Genomic DNA, 19,324 nt, shown 5'->3' with positions numbered 1-19,324 from the left:
GTTATTGTTGTTCTAAAAATTATAGCCACCCTAACAGGCTTGAAATAGTATGTCATTGTGGTTGTGATTTGCATTTACCTCATAACTAGTGAAATTTAGCATAATTTTATGTGCTTTTTGGACATTTGTACGTCTTTTTGACTGAAGTCTGTTTTTGTTTATGGTGTTGATATGAAGTCTAATTTGTTTAACTTTACATTTGTTCTTTTTGCTCCTGATGAAATATTATAAGAATATTTTTCTACATCCAAGATCATGAGAATTTTCACTTGTATTTTCTTCTTATATTTTTATGTTTTAGCTCTTACATTAATGATTTTGATTAACTTTGAGTTAAATTTTAATATGGTATACATTCAGATTTTATGGGGGGTATGAGAGATTGAACCCAGGGGTGCTTAATCACAGAGCCACATCCCCACCACTTTTTTTATGTTCTATTCAGACACAGGGTCTTACTGAGTTGCTTAGGGCCTCCTCGCTAAGTTGCTGAAGCTGGCTTTGAACTTGTGATCCTCCTTCCTCCGCCTCCTGAGCCACTGGGATTACAGGCATGCACCACTATCCCTGGCCTGAAATCAGATTTTAACTTCATTTCTTTGACAAATAGATATCCAGCTGGCTCAGCACAATTTAGTGAAGACACTGTTCTATTAGCATCTGCATGACTTATCCCTCTTGTCAAAAATCAATTGACCATGTATAGATGTGTTTATTTCTTAACTTCCAGTTCTATTCTATGGTCTATGTTTATCTTTATGTTAGTACCACATTTTTATTATTATTATAAGAGCTCTGAAGTAAGTTTTGAAATCAGGAAGATTAATTTTTTATTTCCAAAATGTTATTCTTTCTCAAGAGCGTCTAAGATAACTTACAATTTTATGTAGATTTCAAGTTAGTGTTTTTAATTTCTGTAAACAGCTTTTGGAATTTTAATGTAGTTTTCATTGAATTTATAGGGCGGTTTGGGTAGTACCAGCATCTTATCAATTCTAATTATTTAGACCATCTTAATTTTTTTCTGCAAAGTATTATAGCTTTTAATTTATTAGCCCTTCATTTCCTTGTTGTGATTTCCTAAATATTCTATTCTTTTAAAATAAAAAATTCTTAATTTTTTTATTGCCCATTGCTGGTACACAAATACAACTGACTTTTGTATGATGATTTGTTTTCTGAAACTTTGCTGAATTTATCAATCAGATTTTTCATAAACACCTTTTACTCTTTGTGGAAGTGTTCTTGCATTAGTTTGTTGAATGTTGGATTTTGTCAAATGCTTTTTCCTCATCACTTGATCATATATTTTTTTCTATTCTGTTAATGTGATATGCTGCATTGTTGATGTTCATATATTAACTACCCTTGCATTCCTGAAAATAATCTCAATTGATCAGGATATGTAATTCTCTTAATATCCTCCTGATTTTTGTTTACTACTATTTATTGAGCAATTTTATTTCTATATTAAAACCTGATATTGATATTTCTTTTCTCTCTTTCCCCCTTGGAATATCTTTGCTTAGCCTTAGTACCAGAGAAATCCTAACCTAATACAATAAGCTAAAAAGAAATCCCTCTTCTTCTTCTTCTTTTTATTTATTTATTTTTGAAAACATTGATAATCATTTCTGTTAATTCTTTAAATGCTTAGAGCATTTTATTAGTGAAATCATATGGTTCTGAGGAGGTTTTCAACTATTGATTTAATTTCTTTATTACAGGTCTTTTCAAACATTATCTTTCTTCTTCCAAAATTTTTGTATTTTGTGTGTTTCTAGGAATTTATATATTTTTTCTACATTGTCTCACTTGTAGATGTATAGTTGTTTATAATATTCTCATGTTTTTTTCATTTGTGTGTACTTTGTCGTAAGGATCCAATTTAGTTTTAGAATTCAGTAATTAGTCTTCTCTAACTACTTTTTAAGTCTACTTAAAGATTTTAAAAATTTGCCAATTTCATTGATTTTTTTTAACAGAAAACTAAATTAGGTTTCAAAATGTTCACTATTGTGTCTTCTATTCTCTATTTTATTTATCTTCATACTAATTTTTATTTCCTTCCTTATGCTATTTTTGGAATTTCCAGTTTTCTTTTTATTCTTCCTTAAAGTATACATTCAAGTTATTGATTTGAGATCTTTATCTTAATATAAGCATTTACAATATACATTTTCTAATGAGCACTGATTTCAGTGTTTTGGTATGTTGAATTTTTGTTTTTATTTGTCTTCACATATTTTCTAATCTCTTTTATTATTTTTTCCTTTTATTCACTTGTGGTTTAATAGTGTGTTCCAAATGTATCCTGTTTTTCCAAGCCCCATACCTTGAATTAGGCTGCTGTGATCAATACCATCAGTTTAAATGTATCTGGAAAAGCCACTGGGAAAGGAATCCCAACCTTGGGACTGTTCAAGTCTACTGACATATAAAGAAGCCATCACAAAGCTCCCTGAGGAAGATGCCAGGTATGTGGAGACAACCACAATTCTTTTAGAATGTAGTCCATTCAGTTCTCTCTCGTTCTACAAATCTACACTACAAATGTGGTTGCTGACCTGGATATCTGGACTATCATTGTCATGCATTCTTAAATTCAGCTGATTTTTTTCACCAAGACTTCCCCCCTACAATTGTTGCAAGTTTATGATTGAATTCCAGAATTTTTCAAATATGGATTTTGAGGCTTAATACTCTCTTTTAGAAAAGAATAGTGTATGATTTTCTACTCCACAGTTTTCAGTGACATCACACCTAAAATGCTACTTATTTATTTTTTTTACAGTCATACTGCATATCTATCTCAGTTCTGAGCTTCTTGCATTTCCATTCAATTAGCTTTTTGTTCTCTCTTTCTTTTACCTCTCCCTTGGTGAGGGATCTAGAAAGCAGAACACAAAGTATTAGTTAAATTGGTTTACGAAAGAACTATTCAAAAGTCAAATGCAAAATAGCTTGGGAAAGGATAGCTATATTTATATCTGCAGGAATATGAACTAGTCACAAATAAAAATGTAAATATAAAACTAAATGTAAGCATACACTGTGAGAGTGAGATAGAAAATCAGTTACTTTTAAAATTATTGAACATCATGGACTCTAACTTCAGTCTTCTCTCCTTGCAAGTGGCAAACAAGATAGTTAATTTTTTGAAGCAAACAAATCACCTTAATTGAACATAGTTTCATTTTAAAGCAAGTTGTGGAGCTTTAGGCTGAAGTCCTCCAGAGAAAATAGCCCTATGATTTATATCTGCACTGCCCGAACTCAAAGCAATCTGCGAGGTTGCATATGAATAATGCACAGTGAGAATAGCACAGGAGGAAACCATTGAAAGAAAGTAAATGAAGTCCCTTTAAAATGGAATATATAGGAAACTATTTAATTTGAATTATTCACCAACACTAGTGATATTACAGGAATAACCATAGATCAGTGAATATTTCAATTTTTAAGATGGGGTCATGCTGTTCCTTTTATGTATTTGAAAAAATCCCAGGCACCAGAAATAAGAAGAGAATGAGAAATGCATTACAGCCTATGAATATGCACAAATGTGCTAGAGTTCATCTGAAAAGAATCCAAGAATGGCCTGTTGAACTCCATGACACACACATATAGCTGTTGACTGAAGCACCACAGAGGCAGGGTTTCTGCCAGCTTAAGAGAATGTCAAATGGTTGGCAGGAAATGCAACTTTTAGATATGTCTTAACTATTGCTGACTATAATGATATGCTACATGTTCTGGAGAAATTCCAAGCACCTGAGAACTATATTGGTTACTATATACATGAATAAAGAATACGTGCTATGTCTTTGGTTTTTTACATAATTCTAAACCCTAAAGTATTAGGTAGTTTAATATATTATTATTTCATAAGAATCAAATGAGAAAGTAAAAGGGAATATTGTTCAATAATGTGGTAATAACTGGTACAATTATAAAACAATATTTTATTGAATACTTACTCCATTAAAACAAAATGTGAAACTGCATCAATTTTATATCAATTAATCTGTTAAAATTGAATTTTAATTTCAGCCTTAGAAGTTCCTTAGCTACATACCCACTACGTGTATTCATACCACTTTAGAATCACAGAGTTTAAAAGTCATCTTGTCTATGGAGGTTTGAAATCGATAGTCATTTAAAGTTAATAGTGTAAGAATTCTAAATGGTCTGGGAAGAGAGCCAGGAAACCAATATTAAAGAAAATGACTATGCTTGATATTTGTATGGAATATATCTAACTAGGACTCAAGTAGCCATGGCTAAAATTATGTCATTTGAACAGGCATTAGGTCCTGTTTTGTAAGGAAGTAGAGAAACAGCTCCAAATCATCTAGCTTATGTGACTACGTCTGGAATTTAATTATCGCTGAAAGGTTATTACATCATGTCACTGGAAAAATCCATCTTAAGAAATGCTTTTGAGAAGTATCATTCAGAGTAACATGTTTGTATGATGCAAGTTAAATGACAGAGAATAAAAATTATTCAATACAGGCAACAAGATAGTACCTTAATGTTCAGGCTGAACCATTATTTGAGTTCAGATTTTGGTGTCTGCTTTTCAACAATGAAAATAAATAACACTCTTCAATTAAAAGTTGGGTTTTCTAGGATAACCAACTTGATTTGGCTACTTTTAATACCAACTTTGATTTCAGGCATGCTTTGTGATTGGTAAATGTTTACTTGCTATTCTGTATGAGAAATTCTTCTTAGTTTTTATGTTTCTTGGTCATGTTTCTATGTTTCATAGACATCTTGATCTATGTCATGATATACTTTGTGAGTTCTCTAGAGGTTTTGTGTTTTATTCATCTGATCTTGGACATTTCTGTTTCAGGTGGGAGCTGAGGGGAATTTATAAATAATTATTATATTTCATAACTTCCCAGGATGCTTTCTAAGGAACTGAGAAGAGTTTTGATTGATTTAGATTCAGTTACAGTGAACTCAAATGTTATTAAAAGGTCTTTAAGCACCCAGGTTTTCTGAAAGTTACTTCAGTATTCTGATAGTTTCCATTATTACCACAAAGGCCCACATTCCTCCATGTCCAGCCATGACTCCTGAGAAAGCCACCTATGAGATATGGAGACATCTCCAGAGAAGTGAAATTTTTACTCCATCAATTTTTATCAGTTTGCTATTAGCTTCAAAGCCAAGTCAACTGAACTTAGAATGTTGATCTGACTGTAATTCCTATCAGTTCTGTTTGCTATTTTGTTAGGATGCAACAAAATATGTTTAATGACAATAATTTAAGCATGTATTATAAAAAAATCTATCCTACTTAGGCAGAAAATAATCTCTCTCTTTTTAAGACTGCCTCGCTGTAGTGTTCTGTTATGGTGGTAAGCCTAGCAAACTAATATATATTCTAATTTATCTAGTACTTACTAAAATAACCTGCAAAAAATGTACACATTTTTATCACACTTGCCTGGAAGAACTAACATGAAATTTATGAGAAATTATTTGTAAAATATTAAACATTCATAAGTATTCAAGTCATATTACTAGAAATGAGTATTATTTCTTTAAATATTTGATTTTTTGTTAAAATTAAGGTAATGCATTTTTCAAGTTAGAAGAGTAGTGTCTGTAGAAGCACAGCAATCTGCCCAGTTATGTTGGGTTCAGTGAAATGGCATGTTTCAGTCAGTTGGATATTAACAGATATGTTATAAACACAGGTTTGGGTCACTAGGTATATAGTCATGGAGGCTAAGGCAAGAGGATCACAAGTTTGAGAACAGCATTAGATGCTTAGCAAGGATCTATGCAACTTGGCAAGATCTTTTCACAAAATTAAAAAGGAAAAAAAAAGTGGGGGGTGGGGAGACTGGGAATGAAACTCAGTGGTAAAGAGCCCTAGGGTTCAATCCCAAGCACCTAGTAGCCCACTTGAAGATCTGTAGGCCATGAAAAATATGCCCCCTTCATATTGAGCCTTAGGAGGCACTAACATAGATCAGAGTCTATCTCCGTGCTTGACTCTCTATCATTCTGAATTTCTTTCAAGGATTTGCATGTTTTCAAACTAAGCCACTCTGTTTAATCTGTTGATATTCCTCTGTAATTGCATTTGGCTTTTCTGAATAGAAAGCTTTGGTTCCTGAACTTTCCTACGCAAAAATCACAGAAATTTTAGATTTTCCCTTTTTCTCTTTTTCCCTCTTTTTTTTATTCCTCCTCTTTTCACTTTTGCCTACTTACTCCTCCTCCTTCTCTTCTTCTCCTCCTTCTTTGTATTCTCTAGATGTCTCTATACATTCTAGTGGACAAATCAGGAAACCAATTAAATACTAAAAGGCAGAGAAAGTAATAATAAAATTTAAGATAAAAATTAGATGTTAATTTCTTTGCTTATTGAGATTATTTTCTAATATTGCTAAAGAATTTAATTAGTAAAGGATAACTTCTTTCTCTGTCAGAATTCTCATTTGAAACAAATATTTGAAAGATGTATTCCTGTAAAGCCAACTCACTATATTTTATATACTTAGGAATCAACATTAAGCACTTTAGCAAATTATTTAAAATATAATTGTCCTAAGGTAACCCTGGTTTTAAAGACTTTTTGTGGACTTATCATAATGATTCATATATGTGTGGTTTTCTTCCTCTCTTCTTATCTATTATTATAGATCAAGAAGTTAAAATTAAAGCTAGATGAGGATAAAATATCGCAAACTTTGTATAATGCTTGATTTTAGAAAAATAAATTAATTTGAAAGAAATTTCTTAGAGTATGATCTTCTTCCATCCTCTTAGATATTATATATTTTCTTCACAGTGTTACATCATCTACTCATAATAAAGCAATACTAGAATCCCAAGGAAAGAAAACAATTGCCTTTACATATGCATTTACATACTACTGCCAAGAGATAAACATTTCTAAAATCCTAATTTTTATTAACTTGTTTGTATGATATATCCACAAAATGTTTTGTCTCTATTTGGGGTCCTAAATAAATATGAATGTTCTATCATCAATTTGAAACTATCTTAACGATTTTTAGTCTTTCATCTGTAGTAATTAGAGACATGCAAATCAAAACTACTCTAAGATTTCATCTCATGCCAGTCAGAATGACAGTTATCAAGAATACAAACAACAATAAGTTTTGGCCAGCATGTAGGGGAAAAGGCACACTGATACATTTCTGGTGGAACTGCAAATTGGTGCAACTACTCTGGAAAGCAATATGGACATTCCATAGAAAATTTGGAATAGAACCACCATTTGGTCTATACCCAAAGGACTTAAAAAGAGTATACTATAGTAATGCAACCACATCAATGTTCATAGCAGCTCAATCACAATAGATAAATTGTGGAAGTAACCTACATGCTGTTCAATAGATGAATGGATACTCAAAGGAATAAAAGCAGCAAAGGGAGTGTTTGGAATTTCTCCCAATAAAATTATTACTCCATATACTATGAATCAAATTGATAAATTAGCTAATGAGTTAAATATTTGGGAAATAATCATGTGCAAATCTAATGTTTCATTTGATAACCACTTACCATCTAATCCTTTACTGTCTTTTTGGTCATCACATCCTGTAATTTTTCCAAAAATGACAAGAAAAACACCTATCATGAATGCTCCAAATATATTCACTGATGGGTCAAATAATGGTACAGCAGCCGATTTGGATTCCAGAGAGATTAACCAAGGTCCTGACCCAGTGATTGTCTGGAGTCGGGGGTCTGTTTGTGTGTTTCCACAGGGAGAACAGCAGCCAATTTGGATCCCAGAGAGATTAACTAAAGCGATTTCTACAGACCAAAAAGAAGATGATTTGGCTCAAATCCATAACAGCTGATATCCCAAACTCCAGTTTGGCTATCCTTACATCTGCGACAGAACCAGAATGCTTTTTTCAATATCTATTTTATTATTGCCCTTTCCCACATCATGGAGTTCTATTTTGTTTTTTGAGCTCATACAGACCTAGGTTAATGTTTTGCTGATCAGTTCTATTTTTTGACTATAGAGTTTTTAAACATTGCAATGGAGATTTCACCTGTAAAAAGTTATAAGGCCTTTACTATTATGTTATGTGTTGTATGTATTATATTATGTGTGCACACTTGTGTTTTGTGTTATATGTTTGAATGTCCATATGTCCATATATCATATATGATGAGCGTTCATGAAAAAATAGATCCAAATATTTTTTTTTTTATTCACGTGATTTAAATGGTTTAATTTAAATTGAGTAAACAACTGTTGAGGATTGTTTTAATATGTGAACAAAAAAGGAGGTTAACAGATCTGTTTGTTTACTTTCACCTTTCTGTTTCATTATATTTAATAATTCTCTTCAAGATAATGTAAATTGTTAAGAAAATTGTTTTCTTTTAGTGTCTTCTGGAATGTTACATAATTTTTTCTTTAGCCATTATTGCCAGAATTCCTATCTTCATCCCAGTGCCGGTGAAGACAAAGATAAAACCAATCTACAGCTTCTTCAATAGCCATCACTGAACTGCTTGCAGAACTTGCCTGGATTATGTATCACCTGTATGCATTGTGAACTATCTGTTAGTGCAGCGACTTGTGGTAGTGTTGGGGTATTTTTGCTGATGATGTCATCCTGGTACAATTTTTCCAAAAGGAGCCGTCAATTGGCTTGGTGTATCTTCCTCCCTTCTGCTTGTCATGATCTGCCAATGTCTCGGCTTGGCACCAGAATCAAGAGCCACCACACACCTTTGTAGGTTCAAACAGCAATTCTTTATTCCGCTCTCACACCGCCTCCACACAGGTCCAGGGGCAATCGCGTTCTGCCATCTCCCGCACAATTCACCTACTCCACGAGGCTATCTCCAAATCCCATTTTAATCTCACGAGAACTCAACGGGAACAAGCAGCAGGAACACCCTAATCCCAGCAATAATCTTCAACCTCTAACTTCCCTAAAACCCATTATCTTAAACTGGCAACACCTTAAACTCAAGGAGCCGGTTACTTCCTCAAACCTGATCAGCTCTAAACCCGGATCCGCCTTGGTCCTTGAGCAAGGCCACCTTATTAAAGCATGCATGCAATGTCCCATCGAATGTCCTCTAAGCAACATGGGGTACGCTTGGCAAGGAAATTTCAATGCGTCATTCCTACTTCGTAATGGCCCTCAGCAATGATCGTTCAGCTAAAATTTGGGGGCCAACAAAGGTGAGGCAAAGAACCTCACCCCCCGCTGGTACAAAGACCTCTCCACAGGTGTGGCTGTATACTGGACCAGTAGTCAGTGATGGGTAAGATCCAATTGCAGTGGTACCAACCTAAGACAGGAGGCTGACGCCTTGAGGTCAGCTCATCTGATAACAGGTAAGGACCATATGTAGTATTGGACAACCTAAGGCAGGCAAGGTCACTAAGCCACATGCTTCTTGTTTAAACAGAGAGGGGGAGATGTTGAGAGCCACAGCCGAAGGGGCCCCAGCAAACTTCCAGCTGCCAGCAAACTTCCAGCTGCCGGCTGATGATTGGCTCACAGCAGCCCCAGAAACATCTAGCTGATTGGCTCTTCTGCGGTGATGCTCATTGGGCTCTTTCCCTGCCCTTTCAGACCACGGAATTGCTCATTGGGGGACTTTTTTGGCTCCACCCATGTACTCAGCCAATCGGCCTCAAGAGCAGGAGGATTGTGGGAGGTGGAGAGAGGCTTGTGTTGGGGTGAGAGGCTTGTGGGAAGCTGGTGATGGCAGTTGGGCTCTGAGGGTTTTTCCTGAGGAGCTGTTTTGTTTGGCCTGTGTGGTTCTAAAAATAAAGTTAGTTTCTTTTGACAAGTGGCTCCTGAATTGTGCCCAGCCAGACTGCAGCAACTGTAGTATATAAACACAATGAATATTAAAACAGCATTAAAAGAGAATAAAATTATTGCATTTTGCAGGTAAATGGAGAATAGAGTTGGAGAATATCCTGCTAAGCCAAGTAAGCCAATCCCCAAAATAACTGAAGGCCAAATGTTCTCACTGATAAGTAAATGCTGATCCATAATGGGGCGGTGGTGATTTGGAAAAATAGAGAAACTTTGTACAAAGAAGTGTGAGTGTTGTGGAGGGGGCCAGAGTGCAAGAAAGGTGGTGGAATGAGATGGGCCTCATCATTTTAGGTACATGTATGACTGCACATATGGTATAATGCTACATCATGTACATCCAGAGAAATGAAAAGATGTATTGTAATTTTGTACAATGAAACAAAAGGCATTCTGTTGTCATATATACCTAAACAAAATTAATTAATTAATTAAAAATAATGGAATGGCACAAAGTCTGTGCAGATTTATAATCAAGATCAGACTTAGAAAATCTCGCAAGACTCCTCAAACAAAGATATGGAGACTATTTTAAATATCCTCCTCTTTCTTGCCTAAAATAAGTTCATAAACAAATTCAATCAATGTTCTAAGAATTAAAGATATCATTCTGCTGTGGAATTTGGGTACATAATATTTTTTGCCATTGAAAAACACTGACTGGTTTACCCCAAAAGATATCTTTCTTGATTAAACAAAGCTTTTCCACATAATAGGTTATGTACTGGGTCTCTCTCACATAAGCAATGACTCAGCAATCTAGGGGTCTTTCATATTGTTCTTTCACTGTCCTGGTCTCCATGACACACTCAAAAAATGCCTCCATCAGGATGACTAAGGAACCAAAGAAATCTACAGAAATCTCAAGGTGTTTCCAGGGTCAGGCCTGGAAGTCAGGGGACACTTTATCTAACCTTCTCTTACATGATTCAGTTATGTAGTTTAATTATTAATAACAAGAATTTAACAGAGATCAAGACTGAGGACATAAACAATGAATGTCTGCTGAATACTGACATGTCAATAGGGGCAGATGTGCCTGGTTTTTAGAGTTAAGACAAACCTTAGCCTTCAACTAGACCAAATTATATATGAAGAATTTCATTCTTGTTAAAGATGGACCCAAACTAACTCTGTAACCTGAACTTGAATGCCTGTCTCTAGTATTCCTGCTCATGTGTTCTTCCTTGAGAAGAAATAGCATCAGTAAGTTAAAGCCATCAATGATAGAACTGATATAAATCCTAACTTTTTCAGTTTTAAAAACATGCATAAGAATAAGAATATTTTTATATTATAGATATTAATTATGTGAAATAAATAATAGAGTGTCAGAAAGTCACTTATAAATAATTATATTGAATAAAGAAATAATCTATTTCTTTATTCAATATAAGTATTCAATAAATAGTTGTAAATATTAATATTACTGAAGCCAGAGTATATCAGGCAGTCAATATAGATAATAAATAATTGGGTCCAATTGGAAAGATGAGGAAGTGTTGCAAAGCAAAGGAAATCAAATGCTGACATCTCCAGAGTTTTTCCCCTCCTGCAACCTGTTGTCCAGGTGACCAGCCTCCAGGGAATTGTTCCTCCCAACAAAGGTCTGTTAATTAATGCTTCCTGAACTGGTCCCTTTTTGCCTAGACTCCTGGGCAGCTTCACTCTTGGATCACTTCACCTTCACCTTTTGGCCCACCCACCTTTTGCCAGGTAGGCAGAATGGGGAGAAAAAGGAGACAAGATAAGAGGGAAGTGTAAAAGGGTACACTTACTTATGTATAAGAATAGAGAAAAATCTAAAATGCATAAAAGGGACAGGACACCACCACTTCTTTGGATATCAGGTCTGGACCCCTTATCTGCGAAGTCTGTCTCTCATATCCTTTAAATAAATCTTGCTTTCTATGCTTGCCTTGGTGTTTCTTAGGTGTTTAATATTCACATGGGGGAAATGGAACTAGGTCTTGCATAATTTTCATTGCTATCAGTATCATTGCTAACTATTTAAATATATGTAAGTGTATCCATTTATAAGACCTTAATGTAAAAATTCACTGAAAAGATTCAAAGTACTCTGATTTATGTATTTTTAAAAAATACTTATTTTTTAGCTTTAGGTAGACACATATCTTTATTTTGCATTTATGTGATGCTGAGAATCAAACCCAGTGCCTCAGGAATGCTAGGTGAGCACTCTACCATTGAGCCACAATCCCAGCCCCTGTTTTATGTATTTTAAAAAAGGAAAATAAACTCACAACCATTTCATGAATAGCCAGAGTAATGTTATATTGACTTATGTGGATAATTAGTTAAATAGCTAAGGTTATTTGCTCCTATAATTGTTTTAACTATTTGTTCAAATGGTCAAAGTATTTTGAAGCTATTAAAGACTTATACAAGGAACAAATATCATGCAATTAATATTTTCCAAAATTATGGAGATTTTGTAATAGAAAAGCAGTGTCTTTTCCTTAGTGATTATGAACTAAGGAAATGCTGAGCTCCATTGTTAGGTTCCCTCATTAATCACATCATAGTTGCACATGATTTCTCAATAGATTATGGCACACTGAGCTATTAAATAAGAGCCTTGAGAAACCTTTCCAGAAATGAACATCAATGGAACATCAAAAACAGTAAATTCTCAAGAAGCAGAAATCTATAAAAGAAAGTTGATCCAAAGTCAGACAAATTTGATATTGAAATCTGACTGTCATATGTATTAGTTTTGTGCAGTTGTGATTGTTTCTTAGAGTTTAAGTAATAATTTTGCTTTTCTTTTAAATGGGACTAAGGATGCATTTTTCTAAGTAGTGTTTTTGTAAAAATCAAATTATTTCAGTTTGTTCCAGGAACATGTACTTAACATTATAACAAGTGGAAAACTAAAATCAATCATACCATAGATAGCATGTCACATTTTTATTGGTAAAATGTATTTTTGTTTCTTAAAGGTACACAAATTATTACTGTGGCTTGCAATTGCAGTCCTTGAAGAACTAGTGTGTATTTAATGGGAACATCAGTTTTATTTCTCTTTTTTTTCAGTTTGCTCCATATCAAAAAATTATTTGGTCACATAGACACATAAATGAGTAAGTAAATAATAGTGAGGAATGAAGAAAATTACACACAATGATATTTAATGAAAAAATTTAGGCTGTCTAGCAGAAACGTTTAGATTTGAATTGTGATGAAAATAAGTGGATTAAAGACAGAATGTTGCTCTTTTCATACCACCCCACATGATGAAATACTAATTCCCACTGTGATATATTAGGAGGTGAAGTATGCACAAATAAAGAGGCCTTCCTCCATAATCCAGCTATGCTAGCACATGAGCCTTCAGACCAGTGAGGAATCCTGTTGTTCAAAAGCAGTCCAGTCTATGGTACAATTTTACAGCAGCCTGAATAGACTTTTTTTTTTTTTTTATACTAGTGAGTGTGTGTGTGTGTGTGTGTGTGTGTGTGTGTGTGTGCGTGTGTGTGTGTGAGAGAGAGAGAGAGAGATGCTATCACAATATAGGCTGAAATTTGATTTCCCAACACCCAAAGTGTTAATATGTCCTATGATTTAAGAGAATTCTTGAAACTATTGAGTACAATATGAAAAAAGTCATCTTTCATTTAAAGTTAAAATGAAAAGTATACCACAGTGGAATTCCTTTTCCAAATCTTATAAAATGCTGAAAGGAGAGAAATCTATTATTTAAAGAGAGATGATTCCAAATCCAAGATTTTAACACACATGCTCATATTAAAAAAAGATGGTGTGATCCACTGTCATCTCACCTGTTCTTCCCACACCATTTTTGTCTCTGGTGATGGATTCTGAAGAAGGTAGCTCTTTGGAAAAGTCAGGCACAGCTTTCAAACTACATTAACAAAGCATAGTTTTGTTAAGCGTTAGATTGCAATTTAACCTCTAAAGATAAAATTGAACAATGAAAGTTTAAAAACATTGGGAAAGGTTCTAATTTTTTTTCATAATTTCTTCATCTATGTGTAGTGCCAATAGAGGTTTACAAAAGCGTATACATACAGAAATGTTATGAAGATGTGAAAATATTTCAGAGTATTGCATCAGTTCAAGGACTTATTGATTTCTCAATCACTATAAATGGAGCTAGACTCTATAGTGATAATTCAAGAGAAAAATATTGACTCTGAAGCTTAATAAAAATAACAACAAAAGAATAATGAAAAACATTTAATGTCAGACTATGCTTTGATAAAGTTGATAATGCTGAAATTCTAACTGCCTTTGAACTTTAAAATGGCATTAACTCTATGAAACCTTGAAGCAAACAGACCTTCAAGGCCAACCAAAAGCTATTACCTCCCGGAAGTGTTAACCACAGTGCCTCAATATCCAGAACTCTTTATATAAATATTGCTGTATATCAGTGGTGAGATTCCCTTTTAAAAAATAACCAACACACATTGAATTCTAAAAGAAAACAATCATTTGTACTGAATTTTAACTTTTAATTGGTTTACATCAGTTATTTCCATTCTTTTCCTTCTGTTTGCAATGTGGGATTATTAAGAGAATATTATTTTCTCACTCATCCTGTAGACATTTCCAAACAATATTTAAAATTTACCTTTCATTTGTACAAAACAATATCTACTTAAGAGTTTTCACTTAATACAAATACACAGATAACATGGAGAAACAGTGAAGTGTGGGTTTTGTATTTAAGGCTAGAGTACTAACAACCAGAATAATGAAAGATTTCATAAAGATTATTCAATACATTTGATTCTGCTTTTTTAGGAATATCAATCAAAGTGTTAATTTTTGAACACAGATTTGATCTGGATCAAACCTCAGGGACAATAAAATTTCACTTCCTTCCTGATAGAGTCCTATCCTATCTAAACCTGGGAATTAAATTACCCTAAAAGAGATTAACAGAAGACCAACATATGAATTCATTTGATACAAGTCTTATTTGGCATCGGAGCCCTCATTAAAAAAAAAAAAAAAAAAAAAGACAAGACTCATAAGAAGCAAAGTCAAACATTTATATCTGAATTAAACAAAGTAAAGTAATTTGTTAAAATGAATCAAGTTGTGTGGGAGGCGTATTTTAACAAGAATTATACAGAACTCTTTGTCTCGACTTCTTGTCCTTGATGATTAGAATGTTATATCTTTCATATGGGAATTTTATCTCCTGCTTTTCGGAAAAATAATGAGGGTCAGAGTGATCTTCTTGCACCTGCTGTTTTTCAAGGGCCTTTAATTTTAAATAGTCAATATTCCAGAACTGTATGTTTTTATGTCTTCCAAACAATATAATTATCATATATATTCTAAAACTACAGACAGTATTTGAACATATCATTTTAGCAAGAAAATAATCTAATTTTCCTCTCCCCTTTATATTGTAGAATGAGAGCAAATTCTTAAAATATGATCATTGACATTCCTTTAACATTTACCTTTTATCATATTTTCCTTTAAGTAAAAATGAAATAAAATCAGTCCTACAATTTCAGAGATGCTCAAATGAATAAAAGTACATGAATAAAGTACAATGCATGCACATATATACATTCATTCACAAATATGACAAAAGAGATGAATTTTTTGTATTCATCTTAGAAACTCCCAGATAAGTAAATCATCAGGGTTGTAGTTAGCAGCATTAGTAATGATTTTCTGTATCAAAATAATAGTAGAAAAAAATGTTTTCTCTGATATTCAAAAGCAAGTCCAAAGTAAGGAGGGGCAAAAGAGAGAAAAGAGGAAGAGAAGGGGATTCCATCACAATGAAAGAAAGATCCTTGGACTAGATAAGAGGGATTGAGGGCTGGGGATGTGGCTCAAGTGGTAGTGCGCTTGCCTGGCATGTGTGTGATCTGGGTTTGATCCCCAGCACCACATAAAAACAAAGATGTTGTGTCCACCCAAAACTAAAAAATAAATATTAAAATTCTCTCTCTCTATGTATCTCTAAAAAAATAAAATAAAATAAAAGGGAGGGAGAAGGGAAAGGATAATCTCTCCTAACTTTGTTATGCATATATATGAATGTACCACAGTGAATCTCAACATCACTTATATCCATAAGACACTAACTAAAACAAAATTTTAAAAACTATACATAAATAGTAAATAAGGATCAGTAGAACAGATTGGGAGGGAGAAAGGGAGGAACAGGGAAAATATTGGGGACTGAGTTAGAGCAAATTATATTCTATGCTTTTATAATTATTCAAAATGAATCCTAATGTTATGTATAATTAAAAAGAACCAATAAAAACAAAAAAGGAAATACTGAATTTTGAGTATTGAGTATTGTTAAAACTAGTAATTGTAGTATTTACATACACACGCACAATTAAGAAGGCAGAGACACAAGGAAAGACATTACCCAGCAATTTGGTAATTTCTAGAATAATTATGAGGTTTGCTTATTTAGAATATTGGAAAAAAATAAGTATGCATTCCCACATAGACACTTTTTAAAAAAGGACTTTCATAAATTATAAATATAGGGATTATCAGTTGGTGTTAGAAAACATGAATTAGAATAGAATTTCACATTATCTAAAATATATGAGGGAATATTTGGAGAATACCCAATTATAGGATATAATTGAGTTACTTTTTTCCTTTCTGTCTGGTATACATTCTTCCATATATATCTGGTATTTCAACATGTTTAGTATAGAAGAGGTTTTTATTTTATTTTTCACTTTTTTGTCTTTTTAGCTGTAGGGTTTAAATGTGAGTGGTTTTATATGAAAAATGTAGTCTTGCATTCCCAGTGCCTTTTTTTAACTCCTGATATTTATAATTCTACTAGCCAATGTAATCTCAATTTTGAGACCTTATTTATTCTTTAGAATCATCATATTTAATCTTTAGAAATCTAGAAAAAATTCACATATGAATTAGTACTCTGAAGTTAGGTAAAATTTAAATCCCCAAATGGAAACTTCTACTTTACAGGTTAAGTATTGAGCTTTATAAAATTTAAAGTAACTATTTCTATATATTGCATAAAGAAAGTAGATTCCAATATTGTTTTCCTGGAATGGCCAATTCTTTGCTGTTGAGAAATGTGTTCTTATACTTGTAAACAACAATCTCCAGCTTCCTGAAACTACCACTTTCATGTTAAGAGATTTGATTTGAGGCAGAATGTCTTTTAATACCTCATTTACTTCATTTATCTAGAGATTGTCAGTGGTACCTTTCTATTCATAGAACATGCTTCAAGACATCAGTATAATGAATTATACCAAATTGCAGTGAAGAGCCAGAGAAGCCTTGAGACTCCTGTACTGTCCACCTAAATCTAGATTTGGGAAGAGACCCATTTTATATTTTCAAAGTAGCAGTTATTGACTCATGAGATATGAGGATTGAAAACACATCATGGTTGCTCTCTGACACAAAACTCTAGCCTTTGGAATGTCAAGAAAATAAACTTCCATTGTTTGAATCACTCAGTGCATGATATTTTGTTATGGCAGCTTGAGTAGACTAAGAGGAAGTTTACATAGAGCAATAATTAAAAGAGGCATGTATTTAATTAAGAACTTGCTACCTCACATAAGAGTTAGGACAGTTCTAAGTGTTTATTGGGTATTCATTTGTACCACAGACAACAAAAGTACTGATTTAGACCATGTTAAACACACATAGATGCACATATGAACACACACACTCACAATATACTTTGTTACAGTCAAGCAAGTATGTCTCAAGGGGAAATATAAGATTGGATATTAAAATATGAAATAATATTTTAAATTTCCTTACATGCACATATAGTTTATATGCACATATAGTTCAGATTCTCTTTATGTTAATATCATTAATGAAAAAAATTCCAAAATTAAGAATTACTCTAGATCTAACATTGAAATATAGCAACAGGTGACATATATAATTTAATCACATCTATTTATGTGTGTGTGTGTGTGTGTGTGTATATATGTGTGTGTGTGTGTGTGTGTGTGTGTGTACAGAAATAATTAGGAAGCATTTATTTTCATATTAAAATAAAAGTTTAAGAGCTATGGAAGAAATTTTTTCTAGATTAATTCATGTTAAAATGTGAGGTTTGCTTATATAGAATATCCTATAGCAATATGTTAGACATGGAATCAATTCATTAAAATATAAACTAAAAAGCTTTAATATGTCAATTGCCTTTCACATGAAAATACTGTCAAGGAAGTCAGGATAAAAACTTATAATGAAAATTTAGAAAATTTGAAATTCAATATAGCCAATATATAGTCTGCATTTAAACATTTTCTTTCCTGGAATAATTTTAATAACACTTCTCATAAATATGCTAAATGTGAACTGAAGTCACAAGCAAGTCAGCTCTTCTATCTATCCAATAATACACTCTTGGATTTCTTGAAAGGTAAAAATCCATTAGTATTCAGTGTCCCAACAAAGCCCACAGGCAGCTTTAAGTTCAGCACTGATATAGTTCCAAAGAACTGTCAAATCTTTGAAAAGGCCAGGCTTTTTTTTCTGGGTGTTAGATTTATATGTTTTAGAAAATCTATTTATAGTTTTGAAAAATGTGAATAATTCAATTAAATTTTGATTGCATAAATTATAAAAAATGGTGGTTTAAGATATTTTGTTGTTGTTCTTTGATTATGGCAGATAAACTGGATTTTTCCTGTCCCCTAGGAGCCCTTCAGTTGAAGACTTGGTCTGCAATGTATGACACTATTGGTAGGTGGAAGAAACTTTAGGAAGGAGAACCTAGTAGAAAGAAGTAATTCTTTGGAAACATGGCTTTGAAAGGATGTCAAAACCCTTCTGCTTTCTGCCTTACACTTTACTTCCTGTCCACTAAGAGGGAGACATTCTTCCTTTGCATACACTAGTGTTATAATGTACTCTGCTGTCACAGGCCCAAAGCAACAGGGCCAAGTGAAAGATCTGAAACAAAGCTTTCACCTTATAAATGGATTATCTCAGGTATTTTGTTACAACGATGCAAATCTGACTAGATTATGGACAGTGTAAGAAGGTATTATCTAATGAAATAAGAGTCAAAATATCTTGAAATTAGAGTTGTGGCCTATGGAGATCTCTTTTAAGAAGTCATTTTTCTTTCTGGGCATGGTGGCACATACCTGTTATTTCAGCAGCTCAGGAGGCTGAGGCAGGAGGATCTTGAGTTCAGAGTCAAAAGTCAGCCTCAGCAAATGAGAGTTGCTAAGCAACTCAGTGAGACCCTGTATCTAAATAAAATACAAAAAAGGGCTGGGGATGTGGCTCAGTGGTCAAGTGTCCTGAGTTCAATCCCCTGTATCCTAACCCCCGCCTCCCCAAAAAAAGAAAATATATTTTTACTAATATTAATTAACCCATTGAAGATATTTTATTCTAATATAGTTAAATCATTCTAACATTGTATGTTACTTGATTTATTTTTAAAATATTGGATTCATTAT

The sequence above is a fragment of the Ictidomys tridecemlineatus genome, chromosome 9, assembly GCF_052094955.1.
Source record: "Ictidomys tridecemlineatus isolate mIctTri1 chromosome 9, mIctTri1.hap1, whole genome shotgun sequence".
Lineage (NCBI taxonomy): Eukaryota > Metazoa > Chordata > Mammalia > Rodentia > Sciuridae > Ictidomys > Ictidomys tridecemlineatus.
This window is presented reverse-complemented; position numbering follows the sequence as displayed.